Raw genomic sequence first — 23984 nt, forward strand, 5'->3', positions numbered from 1 at the left:
AGTTATTAAATCCATATCATTTCAGAAATTTTGCTAACTTCCTTACATAGTCTAGCTTTATTTTTACATACCACCGTTAAGTTGTATAGTTATTATTAAAATTTTATAAAGGATGAAACTAAAACATGCAGAAAGATAAAGCAGAAACAAGTTTCACACACACTGTGTATTCTTTGAAAAAATATACTTGAAATTGTAGATTAGCCATTACAGGGAGAACAGGCAGGTATACAAGTAGTGTAGTAGATATATTAGCAAACAACAAACAAACCCCTAACTAACAAACACCCACAAAGGATGAATACAAGGACAAAATAAAAACTGACATTTGGTAGTTCTTTGTACCATGTAATATTTATTGTACCCCCCCAAACAGCTTTAATTGTAAAATCTACCTCTTGTGATTGCTATGAGAATTAATGGAAACCCAACTGTAAATTGATTAATATGGCTCAAATGAATCAAAGCATTTATTTTAGTTATCACTGTAGTCACTCTTCCATCTAGTCATGGACTCAGCAAACACTGAATCATTGAATAGCTATTGTATCAGCAATGGCCAGCAGGCTTAGGTTTGAATGTCAGTCACAGTGCTTGAGCACTGCCTAATGTTTGGAAGCAATACTCTGGAAGACATGCAGAGATGCTGTTCCTCAGATATATTTATCACAGAAATATATTAGAGGACCTAAAGAAGAATGTTTTAACTTAAGAGAGATGTCAGGATGTCTTGGCAGGAAATGATATCCTTAGTGTACCTTGAGGAAAATGTTAGAAAACTAAGCAAATTAACCATCTCAGGACAGGATCAAGGATGGAGGAGGTTCTTATAGTTTCAGTCAATGACAGATTGCACACATGATGTGGTCCCATTAAGGATTAATGGAGCTGAAAAAATCCTACTGCCTGGTGACAGCAAAGTTGCAAGGCATTATAAAAATGTTTCTAATGATTGAGGTGTAAACATATCAATGGTACCACAAGTAATACTTGCATGTGCTGTACTTTTGTGTTAGATACTTGATATTAGAATCAGAAACTGTATTAGATACAGTTTCTAACACTTGATAATAAATACCATGTTACTGTTGTATGTATTTACTAAACTACAGTTCTTTGAGTGATTAACCTTAGGACATCCTCAGGTAGGTTCTGCAGGAAATAGTCCAGAAGAAAGCTTTGTCCTCATAGTAGATGACAGTTTCATGCCTATGAGACCTCATAGAGAGACAAAGTGCAGAGAGGGAATATAGGGATATTTATGATTCTGACTCTGTGCAATACTATACTAATGTGTTTGTGCCTTAGTCTTTAACAAGATGGTTTAAAAAGTGAAAAGAAAAAACTTGATAATATAAAAGCTTGTAGAACAATGGCATTAGAGAAGAAAATACTTTTTGTACAGTTGTAAAACATGTTTTTAAGCTAAGATTTAAAATGAGTAAAGAGTTTAAAAAACATTTAAGAAGTAAAAAGGAATGTATACAATTATACAAATAAAAAACTGTTACAAAGGAAAAAGACAAGGTTAGTCTTAGAGAAAGAAAACTTTATATAAATTTAGAGTAGCCTAAAAGTACTATAAAGTCTGCAGTTGTGTACAGTAATGTCTGGCCTTGTGTATAGTAATGTCTGGCCTTCACATTGACTCATCACTCACCTACACCCAGAGCAACTTCTGGTCCTGCAAGCTCCATTCAGTAAATGACCTAGATTGGTCCACTGTTCTTGTTTTTATCATTGTACCATGTTTTGCTGTACATTTTCTATATCTAGATACATTCAGATATATCAATACTGACCATTGTCAAAGCCTTCAATATTCAGTTCAGTAACACACTCACAGGTTTGTAGCCCAGGACCAAAGAGGTATCCACACAGCCATGGTCTTTTTTTATTATTGATTAAAAAAAATGACAGCAAAATGCATCACAATTCTCATTACACATATATACACCACAATTTTTCATATCTACTTGTATATAAAGTATGTTGACACTCAATTTGTGTCTTCATACATGTACTTTGGAAAATGATGTCCATAACATTCCAACATCCTTGCTAATCCCCTGCCCCCTCCTTTTCCCTCCCACCCCTCTATCCTATCTAGAATTCATCTATTCCTCCCATGCTCCCCCTCCCAACCCCACTATGAGTCAGCCTCCTTATATCAGAGAAAACATTCAGCTTTTGTTTTTTTTGGGGGGGATTGGCTAACTTCACTTAGCATTATTTTTGCCAATGCCATACATTTACCTGAAAAATGCCAAGATTTTATTCTCTTTTATTGCTGAGTAAAATTCCACTGTGTATATATGCAATTTTTTTACCCCTCACACATCAGACAGAACACTAATCTTTAGGGTTTATAAAGAACTCAAAAAGCTAAGCTGCAGAAAAACAAATAACCCAATCACCAAATGGTCCAAGGACCTGAACAGACACTTCTCAGAATAGAATATACAATCAATTACAAACATATGAAAACATGCTCAGCATCTCTAGCAATTAGAGAAATGTAAATCAAAACTACTCTAAGATATCATCTCACTCCAGTCAGACTGGCAGTGATTATGAAGACAAACAACAATAAGTGTTGGCGAGGATGTGGGGAAAAAAGTAACTCATACATTGCTGGTGAGACTTAAAATTGGTGCAGCCAATATGGAAAGCAGTATGGAGATTCCTTGGAAATCTGGGAATGGAACCACCATTTGACCCAGCTATCCGTCTCCTTGGACTATACCCAAAGGACTTAGAAACCGCATACTACAGGGACAAAGCCACAACAATGTTTACAGCAGCACAATTCACAATAGCTAAACTGTGGAGCCAGCTTTGGTTTTAGTTAGCTACACTGTCTAGGTAAGCCTAAGTGCACTCTAGAATATTTTCACAGCAATGAAATTATGTATTTGCACATTTTCCAGAAAATAACCTCATTGTTAAATGACAAATAACTGTGTATATACTATTATATGGATTGATACAAAAATACCTACATAATTTATCTATGTATTTATATAATAGCATAGAAATTAACATTAATGACAGTATGTCTAATAATGCTGAAGGAAATGATTGTGGTCTTATACAAATACATCATTATTTGTAATTAAGATTAAGATAAAAATGCAATATACATATCTTATTAAATGAGGACTAATAAGTTAATCATTGCTTTAATCAGTGGTATTTGCTCTTAGGAGTGCAAACTAAAATATATTGGTTCTTTGAATCATGTCCACGATTTCAAAGAAATTATAAAACTCTTTGAAAATTAGAAGAAAAAATTGCCTATCATATAATATGCGATTATTCACAAAATATTGGGATGTAGAAGAGAACTATTGACTCCCGATTAACAGAGAAATGACATGATAAATTTTGAATAATTAAGAAATATTGGTGGATTCATTTGTTGTATCCATATGAATGGTTAAATATTTGAGGAGAGACATCATTCAAAATGCTGCTATAATGATTTTTCCTCTTGTTCAAAGTTCTAATTCTTAAAATATAATAAAAATGCTTTCTTTGGTTAACTAAAAAAGAATAAAAAAATATTATTCCTCTTGAAACATATAAGTCTCTCATTAAACTATTAAATAATAAACATAGACATTGAAAATTTGCTTCCTTTTTAAAATATTTTTTGTTAGAATCAAAAGATGGTTGCATGAAATAGGAAAATGGGAAAAAAAAGTCAAGACAGTAGATATACTATTGAAACTTTTCTCCTTCAACTAAAGATCTAAAATATGCCCTTGTACTAAAAAAAAATCCATATGGATCAGATATAGAAAACAAAGAACAGATTGAAGTTTTACAATATCACCTATTCAGGGTTGAAGATGTTGCAAACATCCTAGAGCATACTTACCACTGCTTAAGAGGATGGGTCAGGTCCCACCCTCACACAGTGAAGGACTTAGGCAGCACAGTGTACATGTAACTGAGCAGAAGCATAGGGAAGCAAAGCCCGAATTGGTTTTAGACTAACTCACCAGCCTACCTCACACTGTAGCTCAGAAAGAAGCTGTCCTATAGCTGCGGCATGGTGTAATCATGGACTTTTGCAACAATTCAGAAGCAGAAGCTTATGTAATAAAATTTCTTCATTAAAAAAATTGAAAACTATCTAATGACACCATTAATTATAACATATTCATATTTTCTCTTTGGAATGTTATAACATATTATACAATTCCTAAAGGAAAGTGAACTTCTGAAGTCCTGGTAATATTGTACTTCTTGTTATGTATGGATGTTAGGAATTTTTATTTTGGCAAATTCATCAATGTTTGCAATATAAGGCACATTTCTGGATTATTAATATATTAATATTTTTAATCTTTTAAACAAGTAGTTAATAGTAGAAAAAATAGTAATAACATTGGAAATATAAAATGTAGTCCCTAAAATTATAAAGGCAGTACATGGGATAGAGATGGATGACTAAGGAATTAGCAAAGTAGTTGGCACTAACAAGGTCCATACTAGGTAGCAAGCAATATTTTTAGCATCTTAATCATTAATTAACTTATTTAATCATAACCACAAAAAATAAGGAATTAAAGGAAACAGAATTTAAAAGTATGGTCCCTAAATCACTAGATAATTTTAAATGCCGAGTTTGTACCAAGATTCTGATCAAAATACTCTAGTTCAAGAGTCTGTGCTCTCAAATGTGGGTTTAATGCTTGACACATTAAGAAACTATAACTGGAAAATGCATAAGAACATGGCAAGGAGGCATTATACATCTTTTCATTGAACACATACTCATTGAATACCTGCATTATGTCAACCACTGATTTAGACATTACTGATGGAAAACAAAAGAAAACAAAACCAAACAATCAAAAAAAAAAAAAAAACACACAAATGTCTATGTCCTAATGGAATTTATATAGTTTGAAATAAATATGAAAAAGTCATAGAGAGAAATAAATCATTCTGTTGAATAAGAAAACAAAACCAAAACGTTCTTCTAATAGTGTTCTCAGACAATGTGATAAAGAGAATTGTTGCAGGCCAGCCATGGGCTGTGTACATGAGCTGTGAGCATTTTGAGTGCATGAGTGGACTGGACTGACTTTGCTGCTCTGTCTGGGCTGTGCACAGATGTGTCCTTTTCACTGGCTCTGCCTTTTGATCCCACACAGTACCCAAGATGGATGTGACTTGCCAAGATGTCAATCTACTGACCACAAGTCATCATGAAGCTAGAGTCTCCCCGCTGAAACCTGACCCTTTGCCTTATTTGAAAAGAACATTCCATGGAACCTCCCTTTGTGTGTTCCCCCCATATAATAATAAAGAATTCAGGTGGCTCTCTCTTTCTCCAACAGACCCTTAAGGTCAAGAGCCATCATTGGACATTAAGAAAAAGGTAACTTCTGTCTGCGTAATTTTTTTGTGACAACACAAATTCACCTGGAGTGACCCTGAATGATTTAGTCACATATCATGGCAGAGAATAGTGCAGAAGCAAGCTTTAAAACTACATGAATGTATAATTTTCTGGAACTGAAGAAAACTTCAAATTGATAATTTCTTAATGACAAATTAGGAAAAGATTTAGGCTGCCATTGTCACTTTATGCTTTCTAAATTTCTTCCAAATACATTCTTTTCATAATTGGTGAACAGTAATGTATATATTAATGGGATACAGTGAAGTTTTGATCTATCAGTTAATAAAGCTAATTAATACATACATAACCTCCACTATCATTAGTCTCCCTCTCCTAAACATATGATTCCTTTTCCTAGATTTAACTGTCAGTCAGACTCAGGGTCATAAATCACACTCTTTAATTCTGATATGCCTTTCCTAAATGTTTAAATGTATTAAAGTATGATTTTCATATAGTAATATGCATTAAATTTAGTAGATATTGGTAATTTTAGACAAATGTTTAAAGCCATAAATCTTCCATCCCAATTAAAGTAATTCAACCAAAACCTTCACCTTTTAATATATTCACCAACTTCTACTTCTGTCATATATATATATATATATATGATTAATTTTAATGTAGATTAATTTCACTTATACTAGACCACCACATAAAAGAAAACACAGTAGGTATGCATTTGTCTGTTCTAATTATTTTAGACATGATAAAAGTTTATCTGCATGTAGCCTATGGGACATGTCAATTCCTTTTAAGATTAAATGTTTTTCCTTTTAATTAGTGTATTTAGTTCATTGATATTTGATATATTATTGATACGGTTGCATTTAAAAAGAATTTTATTTTAGTTTTTTTTTTATCTGATGTCTTATTTTTATCCCTAATTCCTGCTTCCTTATAGCTTGAGTACCATTATTATAACATTTATATTAATTCCTCTTTGTTATAGTGATTAAATCTCATTTTAAATATTTTAGAAATTATTTTTCTATTTAGTATATTGTTTAGCTACAACTTAATAGTATAATTTTGAATGATATTTTATGTAACTCCAAAAATAATGAAATTTTATTTTACTTCATAATTCATTTGTGCTCTTAAGAAAATAAAAATGAATTAAACATTTTATATTAAAAAAAAATAAAAATCAAGTCTAGTTGTCTTTGGAGGTATAGCTCAATGGTAGAGCATCTGCTCATCAGCACACACAAGACCCAGGTTTGAACCCCAGCACCACACAAAAAAAGTGATTTTGTAAAAAGTAAAAATATAACTCTCTCATTATCAAGACATGTACCATTTCTAACTTTTTTTTAAAAATCTTGTGTGTCAACTTAAGGTATAATTAAGGGATAATCTGGTGATCATTTCTCTTTTACTTTCTGAACTCACTATAAAAGTTCTTACATGCATAGGTCCTGACAATAGGTTATGTCACCTTGAGTCCTCATTTCACCCTCATTTTACTTGTCAAAATTTTTGATATGAGAACAAAAGTAATGCTTACAGGGAAATTAACAGCATTAAGTGCATATGTTAGAAAGTAAGGAAGACCTAAAGTTAATACCTAAATGTTCCACTTGAGAATCTAGAGAAAGTAATTAAAAGTAAAAACAACAGAAAAAGCATAACAAAAATGAAACAATGGATAAACCACAGTTTTAAGACTCAAATTGAATAGACAGTTTCTTTGAATACGCTACAAAAATTTTCTACACATAATTCTATAAGGCTTGTATCTATTAAAGTATTTTATTAATGAATAATAATTTTCCAGAATATAAAGAACTGAGGCAGTATGTTTTCCTACCAAATTTTTAAGGAATAAGCTATACCAATACTCAAAGTTCTCTTCACTGAGAACTGTGGCTAAGTAAAATATTTTTAAAAAGCAGCTGGGGATGTGGCTCAGTTGTTAAGTACCCCTGGGCTCAATCCCTTGTATCAACAAAAACAAGCTGTTCTTAGACAATGCCAAGGAAACAAGAATGTAAGTCACAATGTGAGGTAAAACAAAATTGCAAAGACATATCTTCTAAATTGCTGTTACTCAAATAAACAGACAATTCTTAAAACTTTGCAGAGAACATAAACAACCAGATTGAAAACTGGGCAGAAGATGTGAGCAGATATCTCACCAAAGAGGATATGTGTAAATGGCCTTAAACAAACATGTTGCTTGATATTATTTGATAAAGTAAATTGCAAATCACAATAACATCTAGATATAACACTTTTTAAAATGGATAAATTTTAGATGCATGGCAGTATCAATTACTGGAAAGGTGGTGGGGCAATAGAGATTATTTCTCAATCCTGGTAAAATATAACAAATGCTACAATCCACCTTGAAATGTAGTGTGCCAATATTTATAGGCTAAACAAATTCTTAACATATCATCCAATATTTTATCTCCTCAATATTTATCCAAATGAAATTAGTATGGCGATTTATCAGAAAACTTAAAATGGCACCACCATCTGACCCAGTTATCCCACTCATTGATTAATACCCAAAGGACTTAAAATCAGCATACACTAGTGACATGGCCACATCAATGTTTACAGCAGCATAACTCACAATAGCTAAACTCTGGAACAAACCTAGGTGCCCTTCAACAGATGAATAGATAAAGAAAATGTGGCATATATACATAATGGTACATTACTCAGTCTTAAAGAAGAATAACATTATGGCATTTGCCTACAAATATATAGAATTAGAGAATATCATGCTAAGTGAAATAAGCCAATCCCAAAGAACCAAAGACCTAATGTTTTCTCTGATATGAGGATCCTAATTTATAATAAGTAGGTGAGGGGTTAGGGAAGGATAAAGGTACTTTGGATAAGACAGGAAACTGAAGAGAAGGGAGAAGGTGTGAGGGTTAAGAATGATAGTAGAATGAATCAGACATTATTTCCCTATGTGCACATATGATTACACAACGGGTATAACTCTAAATTGTGTTCAACCAGAAGAATGAGAAATTATACTCCATTTATGATATATCGAAATACATTCTCCTGTTATGTATAACTAATTTTCAAATGAAAAATATATAGTTATCCAAATGATTTTTCAGACAGAAGATTAATATAAAAAATATATAAAGATTTCAAAAAACGAAACACCAAAAAATATCAAACAAGTTCAATTAATAAATGGGTAAATTAACTAAATAGACACTTCTCAAAATATATAAAAGTGCCCAAATTAAAAAAAATGTTATGTCTATTAACCATTCACCATTGTTTTCTAACATGAAGTATGATTGTTTTACTGAATATAAAGAGATATAAAGAGTAAAATTCATAACAAAAAAAATGGCCAGCAAATATATGAAAAAATGTTGAACAGCTTTAGAAGTTAGGGAAAAGGAAATTAAAACTACACCAAAATTTTATCTCACTCCAGTTAGAACAGAAGCTATCAAGTATACAAAGACAATAAATGTTTGAGAGGATGTGAAAAAAATAAACACTTTTATCCTGTTGGTAGGATTATAAAGTAGTACAACCACTTTGGAAATCAGTATGAAGGTTCCTCAAAAGACCAGGAATGGAACTACTGTATGACCCAGCTATGCCACTCCTTGGCATTTATTCTAACAAATTCAAGTCATCATACTATAGTGATGCATACATACTGAAATTTATAGCAGCACAATTCATAACAGCCAACCAAATTATGGAACCGGCCTAGGTGTCCATCAATGGACAAATGGATTTTTTAAAAAAATGGGATATATTTACACAATGGAGTCTTATTCAGTCATAAAGAAGATTTAAATGATATAATTTGAAGGAAAATGGATAGAACTTGATAATACTATGTCAAGTGAAATTACACCAAAAACATCAAGTATCATCTTTTTCTTTCATATATGGAAGATAGAGGGGGAAAAGGAAAAGAAAACTGCGGACAGGAAGGATTTCACAAAAAAATGAGGAGAGATCAGTAGAGCAAAGGGACCATGGAAGCAGAGTGGGTAGGGAGAGAAGGAGGTAGAGAGAGAGGGAAGGAGGCAGGAAGGGAGAGAGACAATACTGGAGAATGATATTGGCCAAATTATATTGTTATACTGTGTGCATGTATGAATATGTAGTAATAAATCCCACCATTATGGACAATTATGGTCCACCAATAAAAATATGGAAAAGGAAAAAAAAAAAGATGTGAGTTACCAAACTCAGAAGACATGGATGAAATTTAATACATATTGCTACATGAAAGAAGATAGTTTAAAAAAACTGCATACTACATTTTCCATTCTGGAAAAGGAAAGCTAATATAATTATAAGAAGGTTGGCTGTTTACAAGGATTCTACCCAGAGGGGAGACTTGAATTGGTAATGCATCAGAAAAATTTTTAGGTAAATGAAAACATTCTTTATTGTACTATGATGATGGATACATTACCAAGCAGCAAAACTTGTAGGACTTAATAGCACAAATGGTTAAAATTAATGTAAAATTAAAAATAAAAACAATTTAGCTATTTGGAGAATCTCACAATTTAATGAAAATTGTAAGAGAAAGGATCTAACTATTATAAACAAATAAATCTAATTTTCTAATGAGAATGGGAAAAGAAGATATTAAGATAGGCAACACATAAAATGACAGGGTTCTGTAATAATAAATATAGCATTTATCAATATAAAAACTGATCTACATCATAAAGTTCCTTCCACATATGGGATTAAAGATTAATAATCCACATACTGCTGTACTTGCATACTAGAATCAGAATTAAGTAAATGGCAGATGGTGGGAGCCAAGGTTCTCTGTGTTGAAGTGGGACTTTGCAAATAAGTGAAAAATTCCAGAATAATCCATATGGTAACGGATTACATTTAGACACAAATATGATATAGACACAGATGGTTAAATATAAAAATATCTATATGCATGTGTGTATATTTTGGTTAGAATAAGAAATATGTGTGTATATCCTATCAGCTGAGAAACTCTCAAAGCAATGGCAATTCAGTAGAAATGAGCACACATAGAACTTAGATCTTGGTTTCTAATACTATTCTGCAATAAAAGCAGCCAGAATTCCTTGAGATACCTGATTCCTAGACAATAGTCAATTCTAGGAACTGGGCAGAAAATACACATGGTAAGTCTGAAGTATGAAAGTGATGAAATGCTTAACAAAATAACAAACATCTTGTTGGAGATATGTCAGAGAGATATTGGAAGCTACCCACAATAAGAGGGGAGAGGGGAAGAATAAATAAAATAATGTAAAATTAAAAATAAAAACAATTTGGCTATTTGGGGAATCTCAAAAATCTGTTTATTCAAAAGATTATAGACAAAGGGGAATGAAGGAAAGGGAGGGGAGATAGGAAAAGGAAAGACAATGGAAAGAATCCAAAATAATTTTCCTATGTTCATATATGAATACATCATAGTGAACCACACCATCATATACATCCACAAGAATGGGATCCTAATTAGAATAAGATATATTCCATGCTTGTATCAATATAACTAGATGAATTCTGCTGCCATGTATAAAAAAAATTTAAAATATACAAGATCAACTTAAAGACCTTAAAGTGTGTTCAAGAAGCAAAGCTGAAACAATTTGCAGAACATAAGAGACAGTGTCCAATAAATAGCCATGAGTATTTACTGTAATAAGTAGGCAAATAATGGCAGACAGGAGGCAAATTACCAAGAATTCCAAATGATTGGTACTCCATGCTCAAGCAAGAGGAGAGGAATTTCTTATGGTTTAAGGGTAGACTGTGCAAAATAACTTCATTACAAAGAATAGAGAATGGAAAAGAGGAAAGTAGGCTTGCAGTAGACACTCTTAACAAGCAGTATCTGTGGCAGGTGATTAACATTAACAGAAATAGCCATAAGTCAAGTGATAATATATATCCTTAAAATGATGTGATGAAAATGACACTGTACCTATGGTTTCCCTCCCCCAAATCAATAGCACTATTTCAGTCATAAGGAAAACAGACAACTCCAGATAGAGGAATATTCTACAAATTACCTGACCAGTACAAACATGGAGAGTCTAAAATTACCACATCCAAGAGGAGTGAAATACCACATGACAAGAAAATGTGTTGTGGTATCCTGGATGGAATCTTGGAACAGGAAAAGGAAACTAGGGGGGAAAAAAACTAAGGAAATCATCTGGGCATTATGGGACACATCTGTAATCCCAACAGCTCAGAAGGTTAAGGCAGGAGGATTGCAAGTTCAAAGCTAGCCTCAGCAACTTAGTGAGGCCCTAGGCAACTTAGCAAGAACCTGTATCAAACTAATAATAACAACAATAACAACAACAACAAGGGAAGGTTGCTCAGTGGTTAACACTCCTGGGTTCAATTTGCACCAAAACAAGAAAAACTAATGAAAACTGAAAAGTCTGGACTCCAGCTAATTATAATGCATGAATATTAGTTCGTTGGCTCATTAAGTTTGGCAATTATACTATGCTAATGTAAAACGTTAATAGGAAGAAGATAAACTTGGCATAGGGTATATAGGAATGGTCTGCACTACTTCCACAGTTTCCTATGTCATAAACTGATATAAAAATAAATTGGTAAAACTAAGTAGAATAAAATTTTAAAAATTTGTGTAAAAATACAATTTATTAGATATGTATATGCACTAAAATAGTAAAATTGAATGCAACACTGGTTATATTCATGTGAAAAAGTTATAGTCTTTTATATGTCTGTGCATGGCCATTAATATTTGAAATATTAATATTTTAATATTTGAAGTTATTGGAAAGCAAGAGAGACAAAGTAAGGTGGCAGCTGAGTAAGATACTCCAGGGCCCATATTCCCAAAGATACAACAAGCTGAACAGTTATCCAGGCACCAAACTACCTTTAAAAGAAGTAAGGAAGTCAGGAGAAAGACTATAGTGCCCAGTCTTTTAAAGTTATAAGAAAGGTTACAATGAACAGGCCAAGAGGAAAAACTTGCTGTGTCACATCTTCTCCACTCTAAGTAGGTTGGAGAGAAATGTTCCCCTCTTGGAGGAGAAAGAAGGAATTAAGATTAAGGTCTAGACTTGAAACACAGTACCAGATTTACCATGGTGACAGCCACTGCCAGGCAGTGCCACCACAACCCCTACCATAGGCCTGTATCTGCAGATTGAGCCACTGGAACTTCATTAGCCAGGCAACTCACTGCTTCCACTTTCCCTCCTCAAATCTTAGGAAGCAGAGGAAGTAACCACACTCCACCCGTTGGGTAGCAGGACATAAAAGTGAACACAGAGGAGTTTTTCTTGAAGCTCTGTGCCAGGCCCAGTGTAATAAGACCAAGCTCCAGGCACAAATCAAAGGATAATATAGCCAGGTCAGAATCCACAGACAAACTCCAGACCTGCCTCTGTATACTGCAGAGATGTGAATGCTGGCTGGAAAGATTTGAATGTTGGTTTGCATCATTACTAGTCCATAACATTCTCCCATCCCCCAGACCATTAAGATCCCTGTGGCTATGAAACTTGGTGCAACCTATCTTAGCATCAGCCTTGGTGGCAAAGGGAATACCTCTACCACTGATCCCCCAACCATAGACTATTCAGCTGTCACCCGGCCACTGCTCACAGATGGAACTCTAGTCATGTGTTGGCATCAGGCAGTGATTTGTACCTGGGTAGATTAGATTCATATTTCAACCTGTGTCACTAACAGAACCTGTATCACTAACAGGTACAGTTTAGGTCTGCATGTGCCTCTGAGAATAAGCAAGTCATGTGGTCAAGAGACTTGGATATAATTCAGCTGACCATCAACTCTGGTGACTAAGACACTGTCTTTAATAATACTATCACAATAGCAATCAGCGTAGTATATAGCAAGACTTCTTTGTTGTGGGTGGGGTAGGACAGGTAGTAAACTACAGGACTTTGCTTTAAAATTCAGTTCTAGGCTTGTGAAACTTATGCTCAAATCCTCACAATCCTCATCTCCATGCAAGTACCTGCACACAGGCCTCTGAAACAGCCCCAGTGCCAAGTGGAAACATGTGGCCCAAGTACATCAGAATTCTATTCAGCCCTGCATTACTTGTAGCTGGTTGTGGTGGCATTGAGTTCATCTCAGTATGTGACACTCTGTAGCATTTGGGTTTTGGTACTATCCAGTGCCTGAAAGCATAGGTAGAAAAGCAAAATGTACAAATGGAATTTTGTCAAACCAAAAAGATTCTACACAACAAAGTGAAACACAACCTATGAAATGGGTTAAAAACTTAGAAACTATACTTGTGACTGTGGGTTAACACTCAGAATGCATAGAAAACTCAAGCATTCAATATTCAAAAGAATAAGTCAATTGAAAAATGGGTGTTAGGCCCAAATAGATTTTTCTCAAAAGACAACAGCAAATGGCCAACAGACATATGAAAAAAATGTTCTTTTTCACTATGATTAGGGGAAATACAGCAAAACCACAATGAGATATCAACTTACTCCATCTAGAATGGCTATTATTGAAGAGACAGGTGATAACAAGTGCTGGTAAGGATGTAGAAAGGGAACCATAGAGCTCTTGGTAGGTACATAAACTAGTACTGTTACTAGGGACACACCACAGGATTGCTCAAAATGTCAGAAAGAGACCAGATCGTCCAGCATTCCCACTGTTGGAGTTGGGTACGTAGAAAGGAAATGAAATTGATATTGCAAAGAGACACCTCACTTCATGTTTATTGCATCTTTACTACAATAGACTAGAAGCAGAAGCAACTTAAGTGCCCATCAACTGATGGAGAAATGCGGCATACATATGCCATGAAATACTATTTGACCATAAGCCTATTATTTGTGACAACATAGATTGAACTGGTGATCATAATGTTATGTGATATAACTCAGGCACAGAAAGTCAAATACCATATAATCTCACTTATATATGGAAATCTAAAAATTTGATAGCATAGAAGTTAATACAATAGTGGTTTTCAGAAACTTGGGCAGGTTCAGGGAGGGGGAGATGGGTTGAGATTGATCAATGGGTAATAAGTTATAATTAGGCATAAAAGTCTTATTATTGTTGTACAATAGGACATGAATATAAATTAAAACAATGCACTATTATTTCAAAAAACTAGATGAGGGCAGGGCGGTATAGTTCAGATCTTACCCAGCATGTGAAAGACCCCAGGTTTGACACCTAGCACCACTAAGAAATGAGTTTGAATGTTGTCACTTATAAAGAAATAATATATATTTGACAAGATATATGTTTGACTTGATTTAAAGGTAATTCAACATAAATAGTCTCTATCACAGAGTACCCCACAAATATGTACAATTTTATGGTTTAGTAGAGCAGTAAGAAAATTATAAATTTTAAGAATTTATTAAACATACTGAAAATCAGATATTTGAGCAAAAAGAAAAATACTAAAATGTGTGATTATGTGTAGGCACATGAAATATAAATATATATAATTACATTTTACATACATTATAGCTGTATATAATTGTATATGTAGTTATATGTATATAGATACAAATATTGGCCTTTATTCAACACTTGAAATCTTGAAATCAAATCTTGAAAACATGAATCAGTGAAATTATAATGTACAATATGTAATCTCCTTCATGAAATCAGATCTATATTAGGTACTGCTGTACCACCTATTTAACAATCTCTGTTACACTGGACCCTAAAATCTAATTGTCCCTTCTCTATTATTCTCTATTTGTACCCACAGAGACAAAGGGAAGTTCTTCCTAGGACCTTAACATTAGGTAAAAGTAATTTTATCAGGATAAAGCAAAGCCTATAAAGTCTCTGTTCATGTTGATATCTGGGGAGAATATGTTCATTTTCTCCAAAAGCCTATATGTTTCATTCTGACCATGTTCTCTAAGTTTCAAACTCTTGCTTCCTAAACATTATTCTCTTATTGTATGGCTTTCTTTACAACTGTAATAGCATTTGATCATTTAGCTTGTTGATATTTCCATAAATTTACACATTTTTTCATAGCATTTATGCTAAAACCAGACCTTAAATTTCTCCCTGGCATCATGTGATTTTTGAAGAAACATTGTGCATACGCAATGAAGTCAGAAAACATCCACAGGATCCCAATTATCTACAGACATTGCTACATGGAATCATTTTTGTTCTATGTGCAATGGAATAAGTATATATGGTGGGTTATTATGCCACTGATTGTGATACAATTTCTGTTCTTAGATTTTTTCCTCACACTCTCTGGTGTTCTTTTGATTGCTATTTCATTTTAGCTTGGAATAATTCCTCTGATGGGTTGTCTTATGCCTGTTGTAACTGTCTCCATATTCTAAGTTTATTTAGAACTTCATTTGTTTCATCAAAGAGGCATATTGAGGAATTTGTCAATGAATTTAATCAAACGTGAAAAGAAAGCAAGGAACTGAGAGATAGGCAAGTGAGAAATAAAAGATGGAGACCAGGCAGAGATACACATGAGAGTTTATTTGTCATAACTGACAAATAAGGACACATCTCTCCATAGATGGAGAGAGGCAAAACAGGCTTGAGGTTTGGAACTTTTATGGGGCAGGTTCAGGGATTAGAGATGCACAGGTCCTAATGCAGGCTGTTAAGGGTGTATTTGGTATGAGGAAGTGGTGATATACCCTTAGGCAGGAAATAATGAGGGTTATGAAGGGTTGTTGCTATGAGGGAGGGGTAAACCTTTCTCAGAAATTCCTTTGGGCAGGAAAGCAAACTTTTTCTTAAAATGGGCTATCACTTAGGATGGCCATCTAGATGCTAAGCAAGGACCTTGCAAAATGTATAACTCAAATTTCTGTAGATAGATACATCTAGATAGCCATGCTTTTACATTACTTTTATATGAGAGATACTGATTAGGAATTTCCTAGATTTTAAGACAAGCATGGTGAGTCCTGACAGTGGAAGATTACACCAAGTAATCAACTAGAGTAATAAGCACAATTCCAAATGTTATGAAGTTAAAAAATACAAATACAAATAGATCTTCATAACAATTAGAAAGAATATATAATAAATCAAGTAATAAAACTATTCAACATGCTTAGGGTAAATAATTGTGCATTGTACGGAAAGATGACTCAGGTATGTTGGCATGTTCAAGCTGGGGGGAGAACATTAATCTTGACTCATTAAGTAAAAAAAAAATGTACATTTGTAGGAATTTTTTTAATGTTATTAGGTTAGATTTACTGTGAAGATTCTGTAAATATGAAGAATATTTCAGGGACATCAGATTAACAACCATATTTTCCAAATTTCAATTAAAGAAAATGACACCAAAAGAGAAAACAATGTACTGCTACTCTAAAATGAAAATTTATCTTGTAAATATTTCATATCAGCTTCAATTATAAAATAACTGGGATTTTATTTGTCACCTCCAATTCTTTTCTAGAATAAGAACTATTTTGTTTTTTATTGGCATTAAGTCAAAATGCATCTTCCACTGGGTGTCTGTCTGCCACTCCTTTATAGTTAATTGAAAGTTATCTAATGTCAGATTTCACAAATAGTTACTTTCACTAACAGTTTGAGAACCAGGAAAAACTGGCAATGTAAACTCAAGTACAGATGTTCCTTCACTTTATGTTGAAACCATTTAATATGAATGTTTCTACTCTAAGCAACTATGGTCCAGAAGATGATTGTATCTTAAAACGAAAAAGAAAATGTTAGGTAATCATAAAATTTTACATGATTATGATTCCTTGCTGTGAATAATGCAAAATCCCTGTGAGTTTTTTTTTCCTTTTTCTTTTTGTTTGTATGTCTCCAACAGTTGATACAAAAAACAGCACTATGACAACTGGCATATGACATTTTCTCCTTGTCTTTGGAAAACAAAACAATAAAAGATGTTGCTACTATCTTTCCATATTTTTTTTAAACCTTATATAAGTACTCTCCAAGGAGTCCAATTTATAGCTATTTTGAAATGGTGACATTTCAAAATCATAGAGCTTTGTTGTTCTAGGGCTAGATATTATCCTCTAAATAATAGAATTCCAGTGAGCTGGGACAATCTCCTGCAGCTGATGTTTTAGCAAACAGACTTTTCCCTGAAGCACAGTTGGAATTGCATCCAACTGTCAACGAGGTCCACAGGGATTATAACTAAAGCCTGTATCATAGGTGCCCAGGTAGAAGGGCAACAGACAGTGTTCCTAAGACCTTCTGGTTGTTAATTGACTTCCTCTCTGAGACTGGGAAAGTAGACATTCAGTAATGAGTTAGGTATGAGTTTAGTGTGTTGCCCAAGTACACATTTTAATTGAATTCTTTGATTCAGCAAAATGGACTTAAAGATCAGCGTGCCCGTGGGCTTCTTCTAAATACTAAATTCCTTAAGGTTGAAGATGAAATATCAGAGAATAGAGGACCATTTTAAGATATGTGATACCTAGGATACAAGTATTTGTTCTAGAACTAGACAAATTTTAAATGTTTTCAACACCAATATCTTATCTATATTTGGACTATAATTCAAGAGTCTCATAAAATGAGATACTTAAAAGACAAATCATGACCTAGAAGATACAGCTTTTCTGTGAATGATTATCTAAGATATAATTGTCTTATTAATTATTTCAAGAACTGTCAAGGTCCTGTTGTCGGGTGTCACACATGCTTTTATCTATAAATATTATATGCACTGTCACAGACTATGTGTAAGTCAGGGTTTCTAATGAAGAATGTTGATTTTAAGTACAATTTCATGATCTAGGGTAAATGATGCACACATGATAAAGGCAGGAGATGGGAAGCAAACCTCAGATCAGCAGGCTTTTCTTTATTCAGTACTCAATGGGGGAGTCAATTGGTGGAACACTACTATGGCTCATTTTGGGGGCAGAAAATCTTGGCAGACTGAAACAAGGGTCTTGATTATATAGGCTCTGTTCAAGGTGGGACAGAAGGGTAATTCCTGGGTTTCATTGTATTGGAGTCTTGCAGATCCATTAAGGTAGGACAAGAATGTGAATAGGGAATTTCCTAGGGCTTATTGTATTGAGTGACCCATGGGGGGGAGGGTGGTCAGGTGCCATTCTGGTGCAAGTCCCTTTTGTGTTCCTTAGCTTTGGCTGAGGCCTGGGATTTTACATGACAAAACTTATGAAAAATGTTTTCCCTATCCTTCAAATTGATCATGATTATACACCTAGATAATTCAGATGATATGTACAGGCTCTGTATTGCAAGCCTACCTAACTTTGCTTCTTAGGAAGTAGGGAAAGTTTTCCTGAGTGAATAATAATATTTAAGATGAGTACTGAAATAGAACATAGGAAGTGATCCCATAAACATCACTGCAATAATCCATGAAGAGAGATTAAAGCAACCAAAGAAAATGTTTTGTTAAGGCAGGAAGTAAACTGGGTCAGGTGAGCTGGAGTAGGGGGTGCTTACTGATGCAAATGATAAAGGAGAGTGACAGGTCAAGGTTAACACTTTCATATATTCCATTGTCTCATTATTATTGGTAGAATAAGAAATATAGTATCATTCAAAGAGAAACAGTCTTGAAATAAAACACGTATATATTTGACTGCACCATCTCCTCCTTACTAGCTTTGTTACCCTGGGAAACAGTTGACTTCTCTCACCCTCTGCAAAGTTACAGTAATAATGGACTGTTGGCAAGGCTGGTGTGATTCGAAAGAATGTGAATAAGGCTCTTTGACAGAAATAAAGTGTTCAGTACTATTTGATAGAATTAATGATGCTATTAGTATTTTTCAATCTTAAGATGGCACTTTAATTTAGGGCAGGCTAGTATATTGAACATTGGAGATACAGCTTGCTGCTCCTCTGTTAAGGGAGTTTAAGAAATTAATTCATTTGAATTCTTTTCCCACAGACCTCTATGCACAAATATCATTTCAGATATATGAACAAGAAAGAAAAGGGAAAGTAGTCTAAGAATTGCCCTTTCAAAATTAGATATTCACTGTGTTCCCGTTCATTCTTGTGTATGTAGACAGGAAGAAAGCAGAAAAAGTCCTGGACCTTCCTTTCGATGAGTGATTTTGTAAACTCCATCCTCTTACCCAACTGTGGACTGGTGATTAGTTTTGAGAACACAAGTCTGCTTGAAGCCAGAATTAGGCAGACAGTATAGATAGGTAAATCAAGTCAGGTCAGATCAAGGAGGACAATTTGAGTCTAGGAAGTTGGTGACTGCCCCCTGAGGACTTGAAATGCCTTCAGAGCCCTTCCTCCCCCCCATCAAGATAACCAGCTCCCTCACCCCAACCTGTTACTAAGGTAACCTGTCCAAGGAATTGCCCCTCCCTACAGGGAGTTTGGCCCTTCCCCTTATCCATCTGCTTCTCACCTTTTGTCCATCCCAGTGAGCATCTCCTGAGCAGGCAGGAGAGATATAAGGGGGAAAGAGTCAGAGAACAAAGGAAGCCTAGGATACATAAAAAGCCCAAATGCTCTCACTCCTTGGGATACCAGGATACAAGCTATGGCCCCCTTCTCCCTCTCAGGAGAAGTCTATGTTACTCTTTTTTAAATAAACCTTGTTTTCTATGCTTGCATTGTCATGCTTCTCTACTGTTATACTTCACCTTGTGAGGGAGAAGAGCTTGATAAGTGATTGTATCACACTTTTCAAAATGCACATATGCAATACACCACCAGAAGCCTTGAGATAATTCTCTAAAAAAACAGCGTACCAATTAGAACCTTAATTGATAGGCAAAAACTTTTAAGTAAGAAGTACAGATTTGGAGGAAGGGAAATGACATGTAATACCATATATCATTTTGTTTAAGAGTTTCTATGAAAATACCAGTGTGACAATTTGGTAAAGATTGGTTAAAAAACAGCTTCAAAATATGATACTGATGATACTCTTTCTTATGAGGTACTGAGAGATGTTATGACATTCTTGTAAAGGAAAATAAAAAATATAGCTATAGTCAGCCTTCAACTCCTAGTATGTGAGACTAAAAAGTGGTCAAAAGTGTAAAATAAAGAATTACTACATAAATGCATTCTATTGTCATGTATAACTAATTAAAACAAAAAAAAATTAAAAAAATAATTACTGAGTGAATGCAGAATCAAGTAGTAGGAGAAAACATTCTTTTCAGACTTTCTTTTGGTGTTTGAACTTTTGCTAAAATGTTTCCAAAGAAGCAGTTTAAGGGAATAAGGCTGTGTGTAACATGATACATGTGCAAAGAAATGCAAGCTTCATTAAAAGTCTATGGCTTTAATTTATGAGTATCAGAATTTTAAATTTACCTTAAGGATACTTGGTTTTCAAAGACTCAAATTAATGCTTCATCATGCTGATTATTTATAATCAAAACTGACGTGTGTTGACAGTAGAATCTCACATAGAACTACTTACTGATAAAGGAAATTTATTAAATTCACTGAGACAAGGAAGAGCATAAGTTGATAGTGATGTCTCAGAAGTAGGCAGGGTTAGTGCATTAATAGGTATTTTTTGCGCTTATATTCAAGTGATTTAAGTCGGGTGTTTTAAAGTGAGGTGCTTACAGTTCATGTCACAATTGTTTTGGAGAAAAAAAATAAGCTTTTGAAAATTTTACTAAGAAAATACATTTACAAATAATCCTGAAAATATTTCTTTCTGAAAATATTTCTTGAATTATAGTCTCAAATAATTGTGTCTACTTTATTTTTTTAAGGATTTTGAAAGTATGAATATTGTTCTTTGTCCGTCTTCCCTATCTACATCACTCCCTGATATTTTATTTTTTCATTTCTTTGTGTTATTTTCTTTCTCTTGGCAATTATGTCCATGATTTTGATTATCAACACTTATTTTGAGGTTATGCTGTGCATCATAGTTTTTCATTTCTGAGGTAATTGTCTTCTTTAGTTCAAGTCTACATTTCTTCTATTTTGTATGCTTCTGGTTTTAATTTTTATACTTCTGATTTCTAGTTTTCTTTCATGAAGTCTGGGTTATTGGGTAGGCTTTATTTGTTTCATAGTGGTGGGGAGAGTTGCTAGAGTCCCAATTTTATCTTTTTCTCATCTTTCAGAACTGTAATTTCCCAATTTTTCTTATTTTTTACTATCATACTCAAACTGCCAAAGGATCATTTCTGCCCTCATTTCACTTTCATTTTTGAAATATATTTTCACAAGGTATGGATTTCTAGTTTGATAGCTTTCATCTTTTAGTACTTCAAAAAAGTTTTTAAATATCTTCAGCCTTATTAAATGAAGAGACACTTGCTGCCACTTTGATATTTGTTCCCCTTTAATGAGTTTTCCTCACAGTCAATTTTCTCTTAGTCATAGCTTTTAAGCAACCTGACCACAATTAACTGGTGTGCTTTTCTTCATATTTATTCTGCATGGGATTCATTCAGCTTCTTGAATATGAAGGTATACAATATAAATCAAATTTAATTTCTTTAAACAATTACTTTAAATACTTCTGGTCTCCACTCCCATCCAACTTAGAAACTCCAATTATACATACAGAATGTCACTTTAAGTTTTCCACAGATGATTAAGGCTCTCTTTTTCTGTCTTTTATTCTTAAGTGCTTTTGAACTCCAGTGATATAAAAGGAGATGATGGGATTAATTTGCACATAGCATTAGAAAGTATATTTTTCACTGTTTCTTTTTTTGCCTCATTTCCCTACACCTCATTCCCCAAATAATTAAATAATTTAAAAAAGTAGAATTGCATGAAAAAAGGGATAGAGAGAGGGAGGGGAGGGGAGGAGAGAGAGAGAGAGAACAATGAAAACATCAAAGAATATTACCAGTCTAAAGGACCTCCTAACCTATAATCTTTTGGTTTATAGACCAGTGAGACCCAAGTTACCTGATGACCTGTGGACAACCCTGAATCACATCAGGAGAATTGATTATGGCAAGAATTTAACAATCATTCTGTGCCCACCTGGCTGTGGCTAAAATTAGGCTCCTGAAAAACTCCACCTGCTGGCTTGTATTTCTTTTATCACACTGTCTTTTGAGTCATTGGCTTCATCAGGCAGCAGCATAACTGGATTTTTTACAGTTACACTATATCTTCCAGTTTACCAAACTTATTTTCTGCAATGTTTAATGGGCCAATAATCCCTTCCAGGGAATGCTTGCACTCACTCTCCCCTACCCCAAATCCACCTCACCTTGATCACTGGAGGTTCCACCTATAAAGTTTTGATTTCAATCCTTTTTGTTTATACATTTTTTTTCAGAATTTTACTTAATATTTCAACTTTTTCCATGGCATCTTGGGAAAATGCAAGTTATAATAGTTATTTACTTTTGTTTACCAAATGTTATTTGTGTAATTTTCAGATTGACCAATGGATTGGGTTTCTTTGTCACTGGATAGTTCTCCAGGGATGTTCCATAAAGGAAATATTTTCTAGTTGTTTCTTAATATCATAGCATTGGCTTTCCTTTTCAAACAGTTTCCATTCAAACAGTAAATAAACTATTACAAGAACATACTAGATGCTAATTGAGGGTGGTAATTGAAATAAGTCCATCTGTAAATGTTTGATGGGTCCATCAGTGGTAAAAATGCATCATCAGAAGTTTTCGTTGTTCTCCCAGGATTATAGGTTTGGCAAACAAAAAACTGATTATAAATAATTTTAGCAATTTCAGAACAATTATTCCACCATTTTTTTTTTAGTCACTTGGACCCAAACTACATTGATCACTTATGTGAGTGATCCTCTGGCCAGAAGCAACAGCAAGTACATAGTGTCTTAAACTTGCTCCCATTGTCCCCTAAGGAGGAGCAAAAGCATTATAGTGATAGTAGAAACACATGGGACTCCATTTTGTTTTATGACTTCATCCTGTAAAACAACCATGTCAATGGGCAAGATGTTCTTTTCCGTTTGCTATAGAAACCTTTAAGAACACGGAACTATCTAATGGGACATTGTTTCTGTAACTAGGGTAATGGGGCTCTGTTTCTGTAACTGGGATGATTGGGCTAACTGTGATTGGTTAGGTTTCCCGCCGCTTGACTACACTCTCCTGCTTCTGTAACCTGGCTTACTTGCATTGGCTAGATACTGAACATTCCTTTTGCAGTTTTCAGGCTTATAAGGAGTGTTCTTGCAATTGTTCAGGGCTGATCAGGGGAACAGCTTTATGTTCTGGTCAGCCACCACCAGTGTGTTTCAATAAAGGCTTGATTGGATTATATGTGAGTGGTCTGGAAGTCAGTTTATGAAACCCTAGGATGAAGTTTTAACTATAACAATAAGACAGAGTGTGCTTTTTCATCCGGTTGTCTGCAGCAGTAGAAAGGTTGGGAGCTTTTGAAGTGATAATTCTAGAACTAAAGAAGTTTGGGTTTCTCCAAACAGAACCCAATTTGTTTTTGGCATTTTTCTGAGGTTTTCAAGAAAGCAGAAATTTCACTGGCAACAGGACAAAGTAAAACTATATTATTTGTGAATTGTTTATGTCAGATATTGTTATATGTAGTTTCTTGGATATAAATGGAGACCATCCATAAATGCTCAATCAACTACTTCTTAGGTGAAACTTGTGTTTAG

Source organism: Marmota monax, unplaced genomic scaffold, assembly GCF_021218885.2.
Source record: "Marmota monax isolate L192 unplaced genomic scaffold, Marmota_monax_Labrador192_F-V1.1 WCK01_AAM20220418_F8-fsc00104, whole genome shotgun sequence".
NCBI lineage: Eukaryota > Metazoa > Chordata > Mammalia > Rodentia > Sciuridae > Marmota > Marmota monax.